This window comes from Eupeodes corollae, chromosome 1 (genome assembly GCF_945859685.1).
Source record: "Eupeodes corollae chromosome 1, idEupCoro1.1, whole genome shotgun sequence".
Taxonomy (NCBI): domain Eukaryota; kingdom Metazoa; phylum Arthropoda; class Insecta; order Diptera; family Syrphidae; genus Eupeodes; species Eupeodes corollae.
In genome coordinates this window covers 149,520,057-149,540,953 of record NC_079147.1, presented here as the reverse complement: position 1 = coordinate 149,540,953, position 20,897 = coordinate 149,520,057, and the positions used below count along the sequence as shown (strand labels likewise).

At 31.6% G+C, this 20,897-nt stretch overlaps 2 protein-coding genes across 2 annotated transcripts in view; both read left to right on the top strand.

Moving 5' to 3' along the window:
• Nucleotides 1–20,897, top strand: part of LOC129938480 (arrestin domain-containing protein 3-like) — a 378,789-nt gene that overhangs the window by 352,188 nt on the left and 5,704 nt on the right. The window lies entirely within an intron of this gene.
• Nucleotides 11,165–20,897, top strand: part of LOC129938479 (arrestin domain-containing protein 3-like) — a 46,712-nt gene continuing 36,979 nt past the window's right edge. Inside the window, exon 1 of the mRNA XM_056046087.1 lies at nt 11,165–11,506. The gene's annotated coding sequence lies outside the window, so the exon portion shown is untranslated. The remainder of the gene's footprint in view (nt 11,507–20,897) is intronic.

Here is a 20,897-nt window from a genome sequence, read left to right as displayed (position 1 = left end):
TTTGTATCAATATTCTGCATAGTGATGAACAAATTTGATTTCAAAATCTATTTTTTAACAAGATTTTTAGTCGGAAACCAATTTCAAGGGACTCTTAAAAAATTACGTGGGCAGTTTTTTTTACCAAAGCAATTTAAACAAAATGAGGCTGGAATTCGACACTCAATGATAACTTTCCATCCTGTCTGTCGATTTGCCCTCTTAAAAGGTTTGTAGGTTTCCGTGTTGAGTTAAAAAGTTGTCAGTTGAATTATTTTTAAAAATTACCAACAATATTTTTCATATAAACAAATAGTTGAAATTGAAAATCTGGTTATGTTAAATAGCTTTTTAGTCACAAACAAAATTTTACCAATTTTAGTAGCATTTCTTAAATTTGTACAAATTGGATGAATGAAATTAATTTGAGAGATATCAAGAACCGAACATCAATTTTTACCAAATTTGCGTACTTTTTTTGTAGATTGTATTTTTTTATGAATAAACAGACTATTGGATTGTATACAAAAAAAAAACGACTGAATATGGAAAACAATATTTCCTTTGAAATGAAAAAAGTTGGAAGACAATGTTTTTAATTTTTGAAAACTTATTTGAGTCGAAATTAAATTTTTACCAAGTTTTAGTATTTTTTTTTTGTAAAAAACTGACAATTTGATTGAATGTTGACAACAATATTTTTTTAAAGATAAAATTAGTAAGTTTTGAAAAGATATTTTGAGGCGAAAATCAATGTTCACCAATTTTTATTAATTTTTGTATAGTTTTCATTTTTTTAGAGAAAACTGCCACTTCGATTCTCAAAATTTTACTAATTGCTTACAACGATATTATTTAAAAAGTACAAATGGTTTAAAGCATATATCTTCAAGTATTGAAAAGATATTTGAGTTGAAATTCAACCTTTACCGACTTTGTAAATGTTTTTTTTAGGCTTTAATTTTTTGTTAAAAAATTGCCAATTCGATGAAACAGTATTTCTTATTAGTCAAAATTAGTTCAAGGCCATAATTTCAAATTTTTGAAAAGATATTTGTATAGAAAATCAATTTTTAAGAACTTTTGTTAAATTTTTATACAACTTTTTATTTTTTGTAAGAAAACTGTCAATTCGATTTTTCTCCAAATTTTTCCAAATGTTGAAAACAATATTTCTTGTAAGATACAATTAGTTGGAAGCCAAAATCTCAAATTTTTTTTTAAAGATATTCGACTTGAAAATCAATTTTTACCGACTTTTGTTAAGTTTTTAAGTCAACTCGATTTTCCGAAATTGTTTTTTTAGAATATTGACACCATTTTTTTTTAAAGATAATATCTCAAAGTTTTGAAAAGATATTTTTGTCGAAATCAATTTTTACCTAAATAAAATTATCTTTTAAGTTTTTTTTTTGTAACAAAAAACTGTAAATTCAATTTTTCTCAAAATTTGATCTAATTTTTGAAAAGATATTTGAGTCGAAACGCAATTTTTAACAACTTTTCTATTTATAAAACAAACCGTTAATTGTTTTTTTTTTTCAAAAATATACTGGTTTGGAATTACGTAACAATATATAATATAAAATTATAGTGACTTGAATTAAATTTTATATTATATATTGTGAGCGATACCAAACTAGTATGTGTTTGGAAAAAATGCAATTAAAGTTTTTTTATTAATCAAAAAACTAAAAAGAAAAATATTTTGCACCTCGAATATTTTACGAACAAAAAACGATTTTATCTCCAAAATAATTTTGTGCAACCAAGAACAATGTTTTTGATATCTAGTTAAAAAAAAATAGTACTAAAACTTATTAAAAATTGATTTTCGACTTAAATACCTTTTTAAAAAGTTTAGATTATTTCTTTAAACTGATTTTATCTTATAAGAAATATCGTTTTCAACATACGATTAAGTTTTGAGAAAAATTACAGTTTTGACAGTTTTTTTACACAAAATAAAAATAAACAAAAAAACACATTACTAAAACTTGGTGAAAATTTACTTAATACTCAAAAATCTTCTCAAAAACTTAAAATATTGACTTCAAACTAATTTTATCTCATCGGAGGTCGATTTTTCAAGATTGGTCCTGATGAAGACGTGGTTTTAGTGGTTAAGAGTCACACTACTTGGTGTCGAGTACTGCCAAGTGTCTTTTGAAGACTTCCTCCTGCCAAAAAAAGGTCCTGAGAACTGTTAAGTCCGTTGGGACCCTTTCAAGAGGCATAGGACCTCAACTACGCCTACGCACTATCGTGTACGGTATCCGGAGATGTGTTTCAGCTCCCTCCAACTCTTGTCTAGTGACGCTGATTCCGCCTCGAATGTCCTGCACGGATTACTTGGGCTGCAATGCAGTCGTTACTTTTTCGAAGCGTCCAATCCATTGCCACTACCTCTCGTATTATAGATTCTATAGGTTCCTGACCTGTCCTTCTATGAAGTATCTCATTTGAAATACGGTTTGGCCAGAAAATCCTTAGGATATACATTTATTTACGAAGGTTTTCAGCTTTCCAGTAATGGCTGAAGTAACCTTCCAAGTGCTGAACCCATAAAGAAGCACATATTCGACATTTGTGCGAAACAGTCGTAACTTCTTAAGCTGATAGAGTTATTCCTCGAAATTTTTGACAGCATACCGAATGGCGCTTTTGCTTTGTTGATGCGGCAGATGACGCCTTCGATGAAAACGACAACATAAAGCTCTCCACTTTTTCCACCGGTTGCGAGAAAATATTTATTTGAGAGGTTGGTCGGGTTTCGAGGCTAATCATTTTTGTTTTGCCGGAATTAATTTTAAGCCCCACAACTTCTACTCCTCTCTCCACACTTCTTGTCATTTGATGGAGATCCATGATCCTATGACATAAACATCGTCCGCGTAATCCAAGTGCTTTAAATAGGATGTCAAAGTCCATTAGATCCCTCCGCTACTTGACAGAGCTGAGCGCAGTACATCGCTTATTACCAAAAAAAAACAATATTGGAGACAGAATACAGCCCTGTCAGACTCCGCTTCGGATATCAAAATCATCTGATAAATTACCACCGCCGTGCAGAATGTGACGCTTGGATCCATCATATGCTGCTTTAATAACAGCAAAGCTAACCAGATATACTCTCGAAGTCGATGAACAGCAGGTGTAGTGGTGATCGATATTCAACGCACTGTTCAAAAATGAGCAGGGTGTTGATATGATCAATACAGGAGGATCCAGCGCGGAATCCTGCTTGTTTGGCATCGAGTGTCTTCTCAAGGTGTTCTCTGAAACGTTCCAATATGACTTTCGCTACTATTTTGGCAACGGCGAGAAGAACTCTACAGTTTTTGCACTTTGTAAGATCTCCCTTTTTTGGGAGCTTGATTCATTTAAATTCAGAGAGAGAGAGTGAAGTGCAACACATATAGTTAATAAGTGCTCTAATTTTGTTCTCAATAAATACGTATTAAATTGCATCTATTAAAGTCAAAATTACTTTGGTGTATTCATAAGCTTGTTGTGCATCGAAAAGTTAAAAAAAATATACAAACAAACAAAGGTAGGATTATTTTAAGTCTTTTTAAATCCAACCCAGAAGACCGGCATTGTTTTTTTTTAACTGGCCCGCTATATGCAACCAAAGAGAAAATCAACGGAAATATCTCCGATAAAAACACCAAATAGTAAGAAAACCGTAACCAACTTAAAGATGATAAATGCTGAAGAACTAAAATCTATCGTGAACCAATGTTTGGCCGAACATCTTAAAAACATTGCGACGAAAGAAGACGTCTCAGCTGTCTCAAAAGACATACAGCTTCTTTGTGTACAAAACACTCTTTTGACTGAACGGCTTTCTGTCCTTGAAAGCTATTGCGAGACCCTAGAGAGACAGCTCGAAATGGTGGCACAAAGAACAAATGAAAACACTGTTGTTATGCATTTTCCTTCAGACAAGACGGCAAACAAGCTTAATTATGCAACACAAACTTGTCTCGGCCTTCTTGGTCTCAATGAAAATACGGTTTTGAATATAAAAAATTCACAAGAATTCACTAACCGCGAAACAAAAAAAACTACAATGGTTCTGAAGTTTGATAACACAGACACTGTCAACAAAATCATGGTTGCAGCCCCCAAACTTAAAAACACTGGAATTTTTGTTCATCGAGAACAATCATTAATGTACCGCAACAAAAGAAAACATCTATATGACGTAAAAAGCAAGCATAATGCGAAGAACCCGAACATCAAAATCTTCATAAAAGGAGCAAAAATGCAAATAGACAATTACACTTTTGCATACAACACTTTCCGCGGCTTAAAGATAAAAACAAACAGAGAACTCAAAAATATTAAAACTAATTTTGGAGATGATGCAGCATGCTTCTTTGACATAAACGACATAATCAACGTAAACGTCAACTCGAGACAGCAATTTAGCAACTTTGCGACACATAGGACACCTGGATGTCAGAACGTTTATAATGAAGGAGGTGCTGGTACCAGCTATAGTTAGGATAGTGTTGCCGTCTGCCAAACTAATAGTTTTTTCTCTACTAATTTTAAATTAAACATTTTTTGCTACAACATTACTGGTTTAAAAAACAAACTTATAATGCCTGAATTTTTTGATTTAGTTAACAAATATGATATCATTATTTTATTAGAAACTTTTTTAGAAGAAGGAAAAGAACTGCAGTTTTTGAAGTATTTTAAAAATTATAACATGAAAAGTATACCAGCAATTGGAAACAATAGAGTTGGTAGAGCTAGTGGTGGTATAATGTGTGGCATAAAAAACACTGGCTTTGATAATATTATTAAATATAAAATCTGCGAGAATTATATAGTTATTGACATCACTTACGATACAAAACATTTCCAAATTTTACCTATTTATTTAAATTATAATGAATGGAGCATAAATTATAACGCGCTTTATAACTTCTTAACTATCTACAACTGTAAAAATATGATGATTATCGGAGATTTAAATGGTCGTATAAGCGACTATCAGAATTCGGTCTTAAATAATTTCCACTCTTCTAGCAAAAGAAAATCTTTTGACAATTGTCTAAATCAAAATGGGAAACATTTATTAGAATTGATTGAAGACTTTGGTTTTTTCGTTCTTAATGGACTAGACTACTGTCTTATTAAATTTGAATGGCTAAGTATAATTGATGACTTTGAGACCTATCCAGCTAATTTTTCTTCTCATCTCTCTATAATTGTCTTTTGCAAATTAGAAAATCTATTAGTAAATCTTCAAACAACCGGAAATGATAAATTAAAATGGAAAGAAAGACATGCAAATAGATATAAAACTAAACTTAATCATCAGCTGGTTGCGATGCCAAGTGTGACATCTGACTCTATAGATTCTATAACTGACATAGTTTCTTCAGTGATTAGACAGTCTGCAGAACTTTCTTCCCAACGTAGAAATACCTTTCAGTCTGTATGGTACGACGAAGAATGCAAAAAAAGTAGGAGAAAATCTTTCGCTTTCTTAAAACTATATAGAAAAACAAATAGCGCAGTTTTTAAATCACTGTATTTACAATCAAACCAAGAATACAAAAGGTTATGCAATCTCAAAAAAGAACTTTATTTAAAAAACACTGCTTCTAAGCTCGTTGAATGCAAGGACTCAAAATCTTTTTGGAAGACAGTACAAGTGTTGAGTGGGCGGAATAGGAGGGTATTGCTCACAATTGATGAAAATCTACTTGCTAATTATTTTGAAACTCTACTTCTGCCTGACCCTAATCTAAACACAATGAGCTTTGCATTCCCTAATGTCATTATTCCTGAACTGGATTCCAATCTTACAATGGTTGAACTAGTAGCTGCTTTAAAAAAAATGAAAAATAACAAAGCATCTGGATCTGATGGGATCCCAGTAGAGTTTTATAAACATGCTACTCCTGAGTTTTTGGAATATCTGTTAGAATTTTTCAATAGAATATTCATTGAAGAGACAGTGCCTGAAAATTTTCGTCTGTCTCGAATTACAGCCATTTTTAAGAAAGGTAACCGTGATTTGCCAGAGAACTATAGAGGAATTGCTGTGCTTAACTCATTACGAAAAGTGTTTACACAAATACTCTATACTAGACTTACGACCTGGTTAGAAGATAATAACATAATTAGTTGCTTTCAAGCTGGTTTTCGAGCCAACCTTTCAGCTATTGATCAAATTTTTGTACTCAGCACCACTGCTAGGCGATTTATTGATAAAAAACAGAACTTATATGCCTTTTTCGTTGATTTAAAAGCGGCTTTTGACACTATTAATAGGAGGTCCTTACTCTATAAGCTCTCAGCAATTGGCCTATCTACTAAATTTATCAGAGTCTACGAAAAAATTCTCGAAAACACGATGGCATCTGTTCAGAATGGTGGAAAAGTATCTAGAGAATTTAGTTGTGGAGCAGGTGTCCCTCAAGGATGTGTTCTAAGCCCTATCATGTTTGCACTGTATATGAACGATGTCGAAAACAGTATACCTGGGGGAGTTCAGTTCGGGGATATTACACTTAAAGTCTTGTTTTATGCTGACGATATAGTGATTTTATCAGACAGTCCGCTTACTCTACAGCTCCAGATAAACAAGCTGAAACAGTTTTGTGATCTATGGGATCTTAGAATAAATACCACCAAATCCAAAATAATGGTTTTTAGATCTCGAAATAGATCAACTGGCTATGGGCGGAATTGGACTTTAGATGGTGAGATAATTGAGGTTGTTAATGAATTTAAGTATCTTGGGTATACAATGACATATAATCTTAAAATTCAAACCTTTATAAAAGAAAAAACTACCGCTGCAAAAATTGCAATAAATACAATGTGGTCCCAGTTCTTCGCAAATAAACTCGTAGATCCAATCTCAAAATTCAAAGTCTTCAATGCCACCGTGAATACTTGTTTTTGCTATGGTAATGAAGTATATGGTTTCGAACAGTTGGAGGAAATGGAAAATATACAGAGGTATTTTTTCAAGCGAATTTTTAGGTTACCTATTAACACTCCTAATTATGCTATCCACCTAGAGACAGGCTTACCTCAAATTTTCTTGAAAAACTTAAAGGCTAACGCCGATTTTATGATCAGAGTTATGAAGCGATCTGACCAAAACTTGCAAAAAAGACTCCTTAAAATTTGTTTTAGTAGTGGATATAGTCCGGTCAAAAATTGGTATGATCTTGCTGTAGCACATAACCTTTCAATATCATTGCCAGTGGATAATGTGGAAGCAATAAAAAATGCATTATATGAATGTATCTCTGTTATAGATGACTCGATGTATAGGCTTTGTGTTGCGAGAGGGACTGCATCAACATCCAGGAATATATTATACAGACAACTTAATCTGAAACTTGGTGAAAGAAACTATTTTAGAGAAGAGTTTGCAGTTTCTGAAATGAGCTTGATCTTCAAGATAAGAACGGAAATGCTCGATTTGAATTATAGACCACATAGAACAGACTTAAACCCTGTGTGCTCTCTTTGCAACCTTGGTCAAAACGAAGATGTTTTGCATTTTTTAGCACTTTGTCCAATATTACAGGAAATCCGAAGGCTCTACTTTTATTCTAGTTTTCTTTCTCAAGAGGAATGTGTCAGTGTACTAAACGGAGATCGTGGCTGGAAGCCTCTTATACGCTATGTCTCACATGCACGAAAATGTCGAAACGAGTTTTTGAGTTTGTTTTGAGTTGTAAGACGATGTTAATGTGATTGTATCTTCTCCTTTCTTTTCTTTTTTTTTTTTTGTTTTTAACCAAATTAAAAGTCCTTAAAATTAAAAAAAAACTTGAGAAATATACAGTTCTTTTCCTATTTTTTTTGCTTTTTTTTCTCACTTACAAACCATTATCTGTTTTAGCTAAACTAAAAGCCCATTACCAATATTTTACTTTTTTTTTCCTTAATTTTTTTGTTTTGACTAAACTAAAAGTCACATTTCTTATTAAACTTATAAAAACCTGTTATTGCTTTTTTTATACTATATATATATATCAAAATATACTTTAATGGCGAACATTATTCCATATGGTTCAATGTTTTCTTGTTTTTTTCTTTGTTTTGACTAAACTAAAAGTCACATTATAAAAATAAAAAGAGGCTGGGATGCGACCCACACTGATAACTTCCCATCCCGTCTGTCGATTTGCCTTGCTTCAAAGTTTGTCTATATGTACTCGTACCAATTTTTACCAAATTTGCATACTATTTTTTGTAGATTTTTTTAATGAAAAAACGGACTGTTGGATTTTTATATACAAATTACTGAATATCGAAAACAATATTTTCTGTGAAATAAAATAAGTTTGAAGCCAATATTTTTAATTTTTGTAAAGCCATTTAAATTGAAAGTAAATTTTTACCAAGTATTAGAATTTGTTTTTTTTTAAGAGTTTTATTTTTTGTAAAAAAACTGTCAATTCGATTTTTTTCAAAATTTTATAGAATATTGAAAACAATATTTCTTATAAGATAAAATTAGTTTGAAGAAAATATTTCAAATTTTTGAAAAGATATTTGAGTCAAAAATCAATTTTCACCAACTTTTGGTAAATTTTTTTTAGGTTTTTAATTTTTTGCACAAAAACTGTCAATTCGATTTTTTTCAAAATTTTACTGAATGTTGACAACAATATTTGTTGAAAGATAAAAGTATATCAAAGCCAATATCTCAAAGTTTTGAAAAGATATTTGAGTCGAAAATCAATTTGTACCAACTTTTATTAATTTTTTTTTAAGTTTTTATTTTTTGTAAGAAAACTGTCAATTCGATTTTTCTCAATTTTTTTTCAAAATGTTGAAAACAATATTCCTTATAAGATAAAATAAGTTTAAATCCTAAATTTCAAGTTTTTGAAAAGATATTTAAATGGATATTCAATTTTTACCAACTTTGAGTAATGTCTTTTTAGATTTTTATTTTTTATAAAAAAAACTGTCAATTACATTTTTCTCAAAATTTTATCAGATATCAAAAACATTATTATTCGTTGCACAAAACTGTTTTGGAGATGAAATCATATTTCAGTCGTAAAATTTTGGAGGTGACAAATTTTTTTTTTCAGTTTTATTGATTTATAAAAAAACCGTTATATTGATTTTTTTCAAAAAATATACTTGTTTGGTATCACGTTACAATATATTATGTAAAATTTAATTCAAGTCTCTAGCGTTTTTGGTTCGTAAGATATTTAGGGTTAACCAAAATTTTCACCTTTTTTTCAAACTGCTATGTTAAAAAAAACCACCCACGCAATTTTCTTGAGAGCCCTTTCTGCATCTTTCTGCTTTATTATCTGTATAACAAAATTTATTTGAAGTCGATATCTCTTCTGGTTCTTGAGCTATGGACGACGAAAAAAACGTCGCGAACGTACGGACGTACGGACATACGGACGTACGAACGTACGTACACACGCTCGCACAGACATCTTTCTAAAAATCTTTTATTTCGACTCTAGGGACCTTGAAACGTCGAGAAATGTCAAAATTTTCAATTTGACAAATCGGGTCCATTACAATAACTTCCTATGGAAAGTTAATAATTTAAAAAAAATTGTTTTCTTTAATATTTATATTTATATTAACATTTTCTGTATTTTTAACTATGAAACTTATTTTGTGAAATATTCTCTCTTTTTACTCAAATTGTATTTTTTTTTGGTTGTTTATTTAATTAGTTTTTTTTCCGGCAGACGGCTTATAAAGCCATGTTTTGTATATCTTTTATCATGAAATATTGTACTTATAAGAAAATTGAAAAAATAAAGAACTTATCTATCTATCTATCTATCTATCTAAATTCACTTTTTCCACTTATGGGGGAATCTTTCGGTGGCCCAGGCTTCTTTTATGAGCGGATGAAGCAGGAATTCCATCAAGTCCTACTGCTTTGTTAATCTTAAGTGCTTTAATTGCGGCAACGATCTCATCTTTACTGGGAGATTCGGTGCAGATTCGGGTATTATTTTCTTCTTAGCATGCAGTTGGACTTCAAATTGATTTCATTCTGTGCTTAATTTTCTTAAAAAAAAAAAAACAATATGTATTTGTTTATACAAGAAATAAAAACTTTCAAGAAATGAAAATTGGTAAAAATTAGCTTTCGACTAAAAATCTCTTTACCAAAAATAGGTTTTGAAATCAAACAATTTCATCATATGGAAAATATTTTTCGTAATTTTAATTTAATTTTTTTAGAAAAATTCAAATGAAAACTTTTTTTTAACGAAATATGAAAACTTACAGAAACAACAAATAACAAAGAAAATTGACTTAAAATTAATTATCTCACACAAAATACTGTTATGAATATATTGTTAAAGTTTTAAGCGATTCAAACGGGCCAAGAAGTTATCAGTGTGGGTAGCATCAAAGCCTCTTTTTGCAATAACTTTATATGGAATGTAAAAAATGTCATATACTAGAGCGCTGAAAATCTTTACTTTGTTATTCTACTGTCTGTATTCCGTGTTATAAAAAATACACTTGTGTATTACTCAAAACGAAGTGACAATAAAAATACAAACTAACTGTTTTGACGATGACTATCTACAAAATATCTACAATATTTCCAATCGTAATTCAAAAACAATTGTGCACGCTTAATAAATCAAACAAAATCTGAACCTATCTCAACTTTTAAATAAATTCATGTTATACCTCTCCTAAAGTAGGTACACATGTTAGTAATTATAGGGGGCGATTGTTGCATGACACATGATGCATCGAACTTATAAAGATTCTATATAATTTCCCACCATTCCATGTAAAAATATATACAAGCAAAGTGAACTTTTAAATGAAATCGTGTCAAGCTTAGTTTAGTAAACTTTATTAATTTTTATCATTTAAATAACCCTCCTGAAGCACTTGATATTATGAAGCTTGTCACATCATTTATAAATCTTATTGAAATATCGAGACAAATTATTTGAGATACAAACAAAAACTGTGTGTACCTAGGCACAAAGCTAGATACTAGGTTTTTACTTCATTCTAATTAATTGAAATAATTACTATGAAATACTTAGCTTGAGTATTTTATTGCAAGCTTTAAAAAAACCAGATATCTATTCTATATCTACTCAAATCAAGTTTTTCTGAGTACATTTCCAGGTACTCGTCTCGTAATAGGTATGGGCTATGGCTATGAAAAGTAACATTAACATTTTGTCAACACAAAATCAGTATTTACAAGATCGTTGCATTTAAATGCAATTTTAAGGTCGGAAGAGTTGTTTTTATTTTGTTGTCTAGGTGATAGAATTGTATCATTTCCTTGTGAGTTAACCGTTGTTAAGTTCATAACTTCCTGTAAAACGTTAAAATATTCAAATTAAGTTTTGAATTTTATTCTTGAGTTTTGTGTTTGCAATTAAAGCGTCGAGTAAGAACAACGCACGACGACGACGGTGTATTCTGACGTGTAGTTTAAGTTGAAAAAAATATCGGATTCCAAATTTAAGAAAACCCATTCAGTGTTTTTGAACATAAGGTATTAAAGTGACTTCAATTGATTTATTTAAGAGGGGAATTTTTTTGGGTTAGAGAATATTTTAAATGGAAAGAATTAATGAAAAAATATGTTTAGTTAGAGGTCAAGAAGATCCAAGTTAGTGTTTTAATCCGAAGCGCATTCCGAAAATAATTATTACTGAATAGTTCAATAGAAAAATGATTATAATACTCGTGACATATTGATATTCGTTTTTATTTTATCAACAGAAGAAAAATACCCAACAAATAGTGTTATTTAACAACAAAAACGTGTCAGAACAAAGGTTTTTCTTGTGCTGTAAGAATAATATATTATTATTATAACACCCTTCGAAAGTTATATTTTTAAAGTATTACTATAATCAATTCGATTGGAGATTTTTTTCATAATTTATAAAAAAAGAGAAATAATGCCATATTATATAATATAAGATTGACAACTTATGTTTTTCAAGTTTGTGTCACACAAATCATCACCCGCAATATATAAAGTATTGTATTTTGTAATTGAATTTAATTGTACATAAATAACGTTAGTGTCCTCAAAGTGCATGGTAAATTCCAAAGGTCCTATGTCCACTCCCATCTATGGTGGTTATCATCAAGATCGAATTAATAGCTTGAAGCCATGGGAAGAAAAATATATGTAAAGTACATTATGTCAAGAATTTATTAAAAACTGTTTCGCAATTTCGTTATTTTACAAAAATTTAATTTTCTTATATTTTTAAAGCGGAGCCAGGCGATGTATGCTTTAATCTTTTTTTATTTAATTATTGTAATCAATATTTATAAACACAGTGCCAAAATGATACACTCAACTCTTTTGCTAAAAAATTTAAATAAAAAAAAAATATATATATTTTGAATTTGAATGTAATCTAGACTTATAAAATGTAACTAATAAAATTTAAATTGAATTGAATTGAATAAATAAGTAGGGAACCGAAATGAAAAGAAAACCATACGTTATATTATTTATTAAGTTTATTCAGTTGGTATTTTAACGAAAAATTAAGTTTATACATTTTTAATAGCTTAACCAGTCATAATTCATTTTTTAGTGTAGAAACGGTGTCACAGCTAAAATGATGCAATGAGTTAAGTTAAAAAAAAAGCTGTTTGTATTTCGTCGGATAATTTTTTTGCTTAAGCATCGACTCCAGTCTCTTTGGCATTGATTTAACGAGCTTTGGGGTGTATTTCGAGGATATGCCGCCCCATTTGTCCAAAAGTGCCTTTTTTAAATCTTCCTTGGATTAAATCACATGATTTCGAGTTTCGAGCTTCGACCATACATTTTTGATGGCATTTAGGTCTGGCTACTTGGTAGGCGGTTGCATGACAAGAGGGCAGTTCCAGATTAACCAAGTTGCACAGTTTCAGACTTGTATTTAGGAACGTTATCTTGATATAGTCGAAAACTGTCCTTGATGTTGAGTTTTTCGGGTAGGCAGGTAGGTAGAAATGGCGATCTCAAGGCAACCTAGCCTGAGATCCAATTAACACTGTAGTGCGCCGTTTTGATACCAAAAACTCGTTTGACCTTTGATTGAAAGGGATAGATTTATAGAGAATCTTCATAGCGATTATGTAAGAGCCATTTTGTCGTATTGAGAAAAAAGATTAGGTCTCTAATCTTTGTCTCAGATAGCTCATCAAGTTCTTGAAAGAATGCTTTTCCAAAGTATTTCATTCTAGTGTTTGCCGAAGCAGGACATTTGCAGAGGAAATGGATTATCGTTTCACTTTCTCTTTGGTCACTACAGCTACGGCAAAAGGTGTTGTAAGAGATACCCAACTTCTCTGCATGAACTCCCTTAGGCCAATGCCCGGTACAAACCGCAACAATCATGGTTATGTCTAGCCTTGGCCTGCATAGAAGATCGTTTGTAAGGGTTTTGTTATATGTGGGCCATATCTTACTAGATATAATGCAGTTGGGTAAATTGCTTCACCTTCGGTTTGATTCAGTTTGGAAGATAGAAAAGATTTTACCCTTCATAGTACCAAGAGGAATATTAACCATTTCCGCAAGTGAGCTATGAAGGGCCGATCCTTGCCTAGCTAGCTCGTCAGCCCGTTCATTTCCCACAATACCACTATGGCCCGGAACCCAGATCAGGGTGACACCGAGGTTAATATTCAGGCTCGCAAGCTCATCGCGACATTGCTGGACCAATTTAGATGAGGATGTGGCCGAGGTAATGGCTTTGACAGCTGCCTGACAGTCTGTAAAGATAGCCGAATTTCGGTTTGGGTTTTGTTTAAGTATTTTACATGCCTCCCTTATTGCCAGCAGTTCAGCCTGAAAATCGCTAGCAAAGTCAGGAAGCCTAAAGGATTTGGCTACATTTAGGGACTCAAAAAAGATCCCAGAACCAACTCCGCACTCCATCTTTGAGCCGTCAGTAAAGATAGTTGTGTCGAAACCTATCGACACGATGTCATCCTCCCAATGTTCTCTGGATGGGAAAATAACCTTAAAACCCTTACTAAGGTTTAAAGTAGGAGTGCAGTAGTCAGTGTCTACCGAGATAGTATCAGAGGGAATCAATTTCGTAGTGTTGCTGTGACCACAAGGTTTTGACAACCACCTATTTGATTCCTTCACCTCTCCACCGTATTTCACTGTACCACGCAAATTCTTCGGCTGGAGCTCCGTATTTGCCTACTCCAAAACGTATCCCTTACCATCCGATCCGTGAAAACTAAATTTCCTTTGATCAGTACATATTACGGTGTTCCAAAAAAATTCGTAAATGTTAAGATGCTCACTAGCAAATTTGATTCTTTCTATTTTCTTTTCACTGCTGATGAAGGGCTTTTTTCGGGCACGCCTTCCATTAAAATCGGCATCCCTTAAGATCCGACGTATTGTCTCAGCGACTCACTTTTTATGTAAATATTTTTTTGCTTCTTGGGTTTTGGTGCACTTAAAGTAGGATCTTCCTTCACTTTTCTTACAATCCAATCCAACAATATTTGGAGATCCATTTGCCTTACTGACCACTTGATTTTCACGGATATAACGTTCTATTATATGTTGCACTGTCGAAGAACTAATTTTAACCATTTCTGCAATTTTTCGTTGGTTTTTTCCATCTTTAATTTATTAAAGATTTAATTATTAGTTCGCGGGTTTCAATACTCGTATGGCGTCCCATCCCGAAAACACAGATTCGAAATATTTAATTATGCGATTGAAACACAAATGAAAGTCAATACAGTATACATTTTACCGTTAAAACTGAGTGCTTCATTTTAGCTGAGAGCTATTAGCTGTTTAAGCTATCAAAAATGTAAAAATTCCTCATTTTTCTTTTCATTTTCAAGCAGTTCCTTTTTTATTTCAGCAAACAATTTTAGCTGGGAGGCACTGTATGTGAAATTTATTGACGCACGTTTAAAGGTCCTTAGAATATAAATTAAAGGCCTTTTGAAGATACGTCGCTGTGTGCGTTTGTTACTACGTCGTCGGGACATCTTTTTTGTCGGCCACATCTTACGATCAAAATTATTGAATTGACTTCAAATACGTTATGTTACGCACATAATAACATCACAGGATGCAGAAAGGATTTTAAGAAAAATGAACGACGACGATCCATTAAAATTATTTAAAAAGAAGATGGGGTGCGACTAACAGTGATAACTTCCTATCACATTTGCGGATTTTTCTTGCTAAAAAATTATTCAAAACAATATTTTGTGTGAAATAAATAAGTTGAAGTTAATATTTTTCTTTTTATTCTCTTAACTTACTTTAGCCAAAAACCAATTTTTTGAGATTTTTAGTCGAAAACCAATTTCTACCAGTTTTGTAGCATTTCTTGGAAGTTTTTATTTCTTATGTAGACAAAAACAGGTAGGATTTTTATAAGAAAATTATTGAAATCATTTTCAAGTCAATACATTTATTTATTGAGAATCGAATATCAATTTCTACCAATTTTGCGAACTTTTTTGCAGACTTTATTTTTTACGAAAAACTGACTTGGATTTCTAAAAATAAATTAACTGAGTGTCGAAAACAATATTTTCCATGAGAATTTTGTTGAATAAAATATTTAACACTTTGAAAAGATTTTTGAAGCGAAAATCAATTTTTACCAACTTTTAGTATTGTTTTTTTTTTAGGTTTTTATTTTTTCTAAGAAACTGTCAACTTGATTTTTCTCAAAACTTTACCAAACGTCAAAAACGTTATTCTTCGTGGCATACAATTATTTTGGAAATAGAATAATTTTTTATTTGTGAAATATTCCAGGTGACAGTAATTTTGTTTTATTTTTTTGTATCACGTTACAATAATAAACAACGTTCGGAAATAGGTACGTACGAATTTACACACACACAGGCATACATCGCTCTTAAAATCTCGTATTTACAAATATCTATTCTAGGGACCATGATACGTGCAGATATGTCAAAAATTTCAATCCCACCAATTACAATAAATTCCAACGGGAAGTTAAGAAATAAATTACAAAATATAGTTAAAATTGATTTTTGAAGAGCGTTTGCTTTGTTTATTTTCAAGAACTGTCACTTTCTAGATATGTTTGGATAATCGTTTTTTAAAAAAAGGCAATTAGCAATTTACTAGTTTTCAAAATGAAAAGAAAAGTTTTAAATTTTCGAGTCGCTTTGTAAATTGCTACTTTGTAAAATGTTAAACCCTGCGTCTCAACGTCAACGTCTGATTAATTTTTTTGAAGAAACTAATAATGAAATTTGATCAGTTTTACTGATTTTTGGAGCTGACCACATGAAGTCAGAAACTTACGTTAATTATTAGGTCAACATCATGAACAAGTTACCAAAAACCCATAAATACCGAATTTTTCTTCTATTTTTCAACGATTTCTATTTATTTTTATTTTACACAAAATGTTGTTATGATGAATACTTTTTTAAGACTTTTAGATGTATCGACAATCTGGAAGCAATGGGAAGTTAACAGTGTGGTTTTTTTTCACGGGTACTTTCCCTTGCGAAGAACTGAATTTTGTCGGAAATTCGTATTTTATCAAAAACAAACCGATGAATTTTCGTTATTTTGTTTCTTATTTTTTTTCCTTGAATTCTTTCAATAATATAACATTATTTTTTTATAAAAATTAAATGTCAAATTAGCTCTTAATAACATCATACTAAAAATATTGTTTAAATACAATTTATTTTTGATAAAACCGCTCAAATTTTAAACAGTTTTCAGTTCGTGCAACCCAGAGATATTTGTTTTCATATTTCAAACAAGTACTGACTTCTTGAAATACAGTCATCTTGAAATTTAGAAAATTATGTGGAACTACCTGCAGTCAATGATATGCAGGGTTATCCATTTTGAGATTTCAAAAGTAACGTAAATACAAACATATATACATTTTTTTTTATGATATTTCTTTTTTATTATTAAGTTTGACCGTTGACATTATGAGTGAAATACTACGTCATTTAAAAGACCAACACGCGAATTGTTGCAAGCATCGATTCTTTTGAGGTAATTTTCGACCACTTTTTGACACATATTGAGAATTATCTCATCCATAACTTGAAGAATGATGGGTTTTAAGTGCTTAAAGTTAAAGGTGTATCTGCATAAAAACGGCGTTTCGAGTAACCCACAAAAAAAAGTTCAACAGTGTCCAATTGTATGATCTTGGTGACTAGTTGATATCGCCACGACGAGAAATCACGCGGCCAAGAACTGTCTTCTGCAATAAAGCCATTTTCACTCGAGTTGTGTGGCATGTGACACCGTCTTGTTGCAATCACATACTCTCCAAGTCGTATTCTTCAGTAGCAGGCAAAAAAAGTCTATTATTAAACGATCATAACGCTACGTATTGACGGTGACAGTAGTCGTTTTCGAAGAAAGGGCCAATCACACTTTAGGACCAAAGAGCGCAAAAAACAGTGACTTTTTGTGGATGTAATGACCTCCTTTCAATAACTTGAGGATTCTCAGAGCCCCAAGGCCCAAATACGGCAATTTTGTTTATTAACATTCCCACCGAGTGAGAAATGTGCTTTGTCACTGAAGAAAATTTTGTTCGAAAAATCGCTGTCCGCCATAATTTTCCTGAGAACGACAAGGAATCGACACATTTGTGTCTTCCCCAAAACTTTTACTTACAGCAGCTATAGTAGTAGTAGTTAAATGTTTTTTATTTTCAACTTAATATTTTTATACATTTTTGAGTTTAACTTGAAAAAAAGTTATGTTGAAAGATTTAAAAAACTTACGACAATGACATAAAGAGTCGTCTGTCGGTTAAGTGAAAAGATCCAAATTATTTTAAATATAAGTACATTTATAAAATAGATACAATTTTTATTTTAGATAAATTTAAAGAGAAATCCTAAATTTTAAAGTGATGCGTACACGTTCATAGTTCACAATATATCCAAATCAAATAAACTCTGTTAAGATCTGTTTTCTATAGCTTATAGCCACGTACTAAATATAACTCAAAAATCCATGGTATTTTGTAAGGCTCCAAGTCATCATCCAACATCTTAAAAATTCGTGTGCTGTTTCCTCTCGCTCTCTGCTCTGCTTCTTGATTTGCATGCGATTTCAGTTGATCAAGATTTTGTGAGTTATTGACAATCCAATCTTTTTCATTTGTCATGTTCTCATCCCGGTGCAAGCAAAACCTGTTTCCGATCATATTAATCTCCCTAACCCAAAAAAGTTGTTTTACTTAGAGGATTTTGGTAAGTTGCTTATGTAGTGTCGTGTAACTTTATTCAAATATAGTCTTTTGTACATATCTAAGGTGTAAGTCCAGTGTGTAGTAGTGCCCGTCTTTAGCTGCCTTTTCAATCGGTAATGTATAGTTTGGAGTGCATGATGGTGACTTTAAAACTCTTTTCAGAAAGTATCGTTGTAGCTTACCCACTTCATCAAAAGTTCCAAAACCCCAGACTTGTGCACTATAACTTTGAATAGCTCTGCTTACTGCCAAAAAGAGTTTCCATGTCAATGCCATGTCGCGTTAATACTGTTCTTTCCTGCTGCATTTCTTTTCTCTACATGCTTAAAAAAGTTCATCTTTGGAGTGAGCAGGACACCAAGATATGTGTACTGAGGTACTATCCGAATTTCTTCTACGTTTAAAATCCACTTTTCCCTATTTGATAGCCTGCCACCATTTTCGAAAGACCATCATTTCCGATTTTTAGAGATTTACTTCGAGATTCCAATTGGCACAGTACTCTTCAAAACGTTTTATCATGCGTTGTAAAACCTCCACATCCTCTGCTAAGATCACCATGTCGTCAGCATACAGCAACAACCTTATATTCAAACTGTCGATATTAAGACCTCCTTCAATAATCGCATGTAGATCATTTATATATAAAGCAAAAAGTAAAGGTGATAAAAGGCATCCTTGTTTAAACCCATATAGTGTTTCGAAGTACTCCGATACAGCAGTTATATTTAAAATGGTACGATTGGAACGATAATGCATAGGCCTTACAATATTTGTAACCTTCACCCGTGACATGATGGTTAGTGCGACGGTCCCTTAAGGCCGAAAGGCATTAGTATTGGGTGTTATATAGTTCAACTTAGATTGTCCGTATGGGACCAGTAAATTAGTTTTAAGTTATGGTTAATAAGGCTAGTTTTATGAAATTTTGTCTAGCTTTAAGATAAATTTAAGATTGAATCAATAAAAATGAATTATAAAAAAAAAGTGCGTTGGTCTGTCATGCTAGAGGTCTTGGGTTCGATCCCTGCCTGTGTCACCTAAAGTTTTTTTCACTGGTACTGCCTCTTGCGAGGAATTGGCAAATTCTCCAACAGTAATTCTTGTCATGAAAAGTGCTTTTTCAAATTAGCTGTTCGGATTCGGCATATAAACTGTAGGTCCCCTCCATCCCAGCAATTACTCGCAAACAGGAATGGTTGAGAGTTGTAAGTCATTAAGCCTTGGTTCTCAACCGACTGTTGCGCCACCTAATTTATGTATTTATTTTATTTCACAATTCTTCACAATTTTGCCAACTGCTTGTATAGTTGGACGATTATGTAAACCAAAAATCTCCTATTAAAGCACGTTATGTGGTTGAGGCAAAAGCAACATTTTTGTACAGGAGGTTCCTACAATTTGTATACGTTGTGCGATTTACTTTCGTAAATGTCAAACTTTCAACTCAAGAAAAAAAATAGTTTAACAACTAAGTTTTAAAGATGTTGAATTTCAGCCTTATACTTTTGAAATCGCAAAATGGATAATCCGTTGTATAACATAATATATTAATGACGTGCACGCGAGAGATTCATATTTTATAGCGGTCCGAGTTTCATTTATTGTTTAATATGGGTTAAGGAAGACCTGGACTATTTCTGTGGTATTTCACATATCGTTGATTTTTTTAAGATTATGATCAACCTTCAGCTTTGTCGGAATTTTGTTTGATTTTTAAAATCTTGGCTACTATTAATTTTTTTAAACCAAAAATATAGAATCGCTACAGCTATACTTGAGTTAGTCTGAATTGCCTTGGGTTTTAATACTGTCATTCAAGTTTTAGTGAATTTAGAGTTGAAACCCTCTTTAAACGGGGATTTATTTCCATTATTTATAAACTATACCTGGTTTGAGTCTTAATAGTATTTAAAATATCCATATAAATAATTGACCGGTTATTCAATAACTTATTTGCAAGAAGAAGGTAGCATAGATTCGGGAAACCCCATGAATACCTTAAATTTATATGAATAAAAACATACATCTTGTTTATAAATTTTAAACTTATGCAGAATTCTTACGTCTAATGGAGTATTGAGGATTTTTTATTTTTGATCAATTCAAGAAGTCTTTTTGAATTACGTATACACCTGTCGAATTGGCTGCCATTTATGAAGTCAATTTTGCAGAACTAACATGTTACATGTGCAATTGTAATGCTTCCAGAAATCGTCACTGTTCGCTGTGAGTTTTTGGTTAGTGCGGAATCAGTGATCCATTTTAATTAAGCACCACAGGCTAACATTCTATTCGAGACTTTTTGTTACTTTACTAATATGGCTCAAGTATAATATTAGATTGGAAACCTTAAATATAGTTTAATTTCGGTTTGTGAACCTGCATACTTTGTTTTTATACAAGTATTTGCACTGAAGCATAACATCAATGAAAAATTCTATATAGTCTTAAGGTAAAGTGTCAACAAAAACAAATTAAAAATAATTATTAATCCCACACAAATGCATAATTAAATATTTAATATAAATAATGATGGAGTATCGATTCAAATCACAACTATTTGTTTGACAATGAATAAAAATCTTGACAAGTAGTTTAAGATAAAATATGTACATTTATTAAATGTAAATATTTTCGAAAAACGTACATGTAAATTTAAAC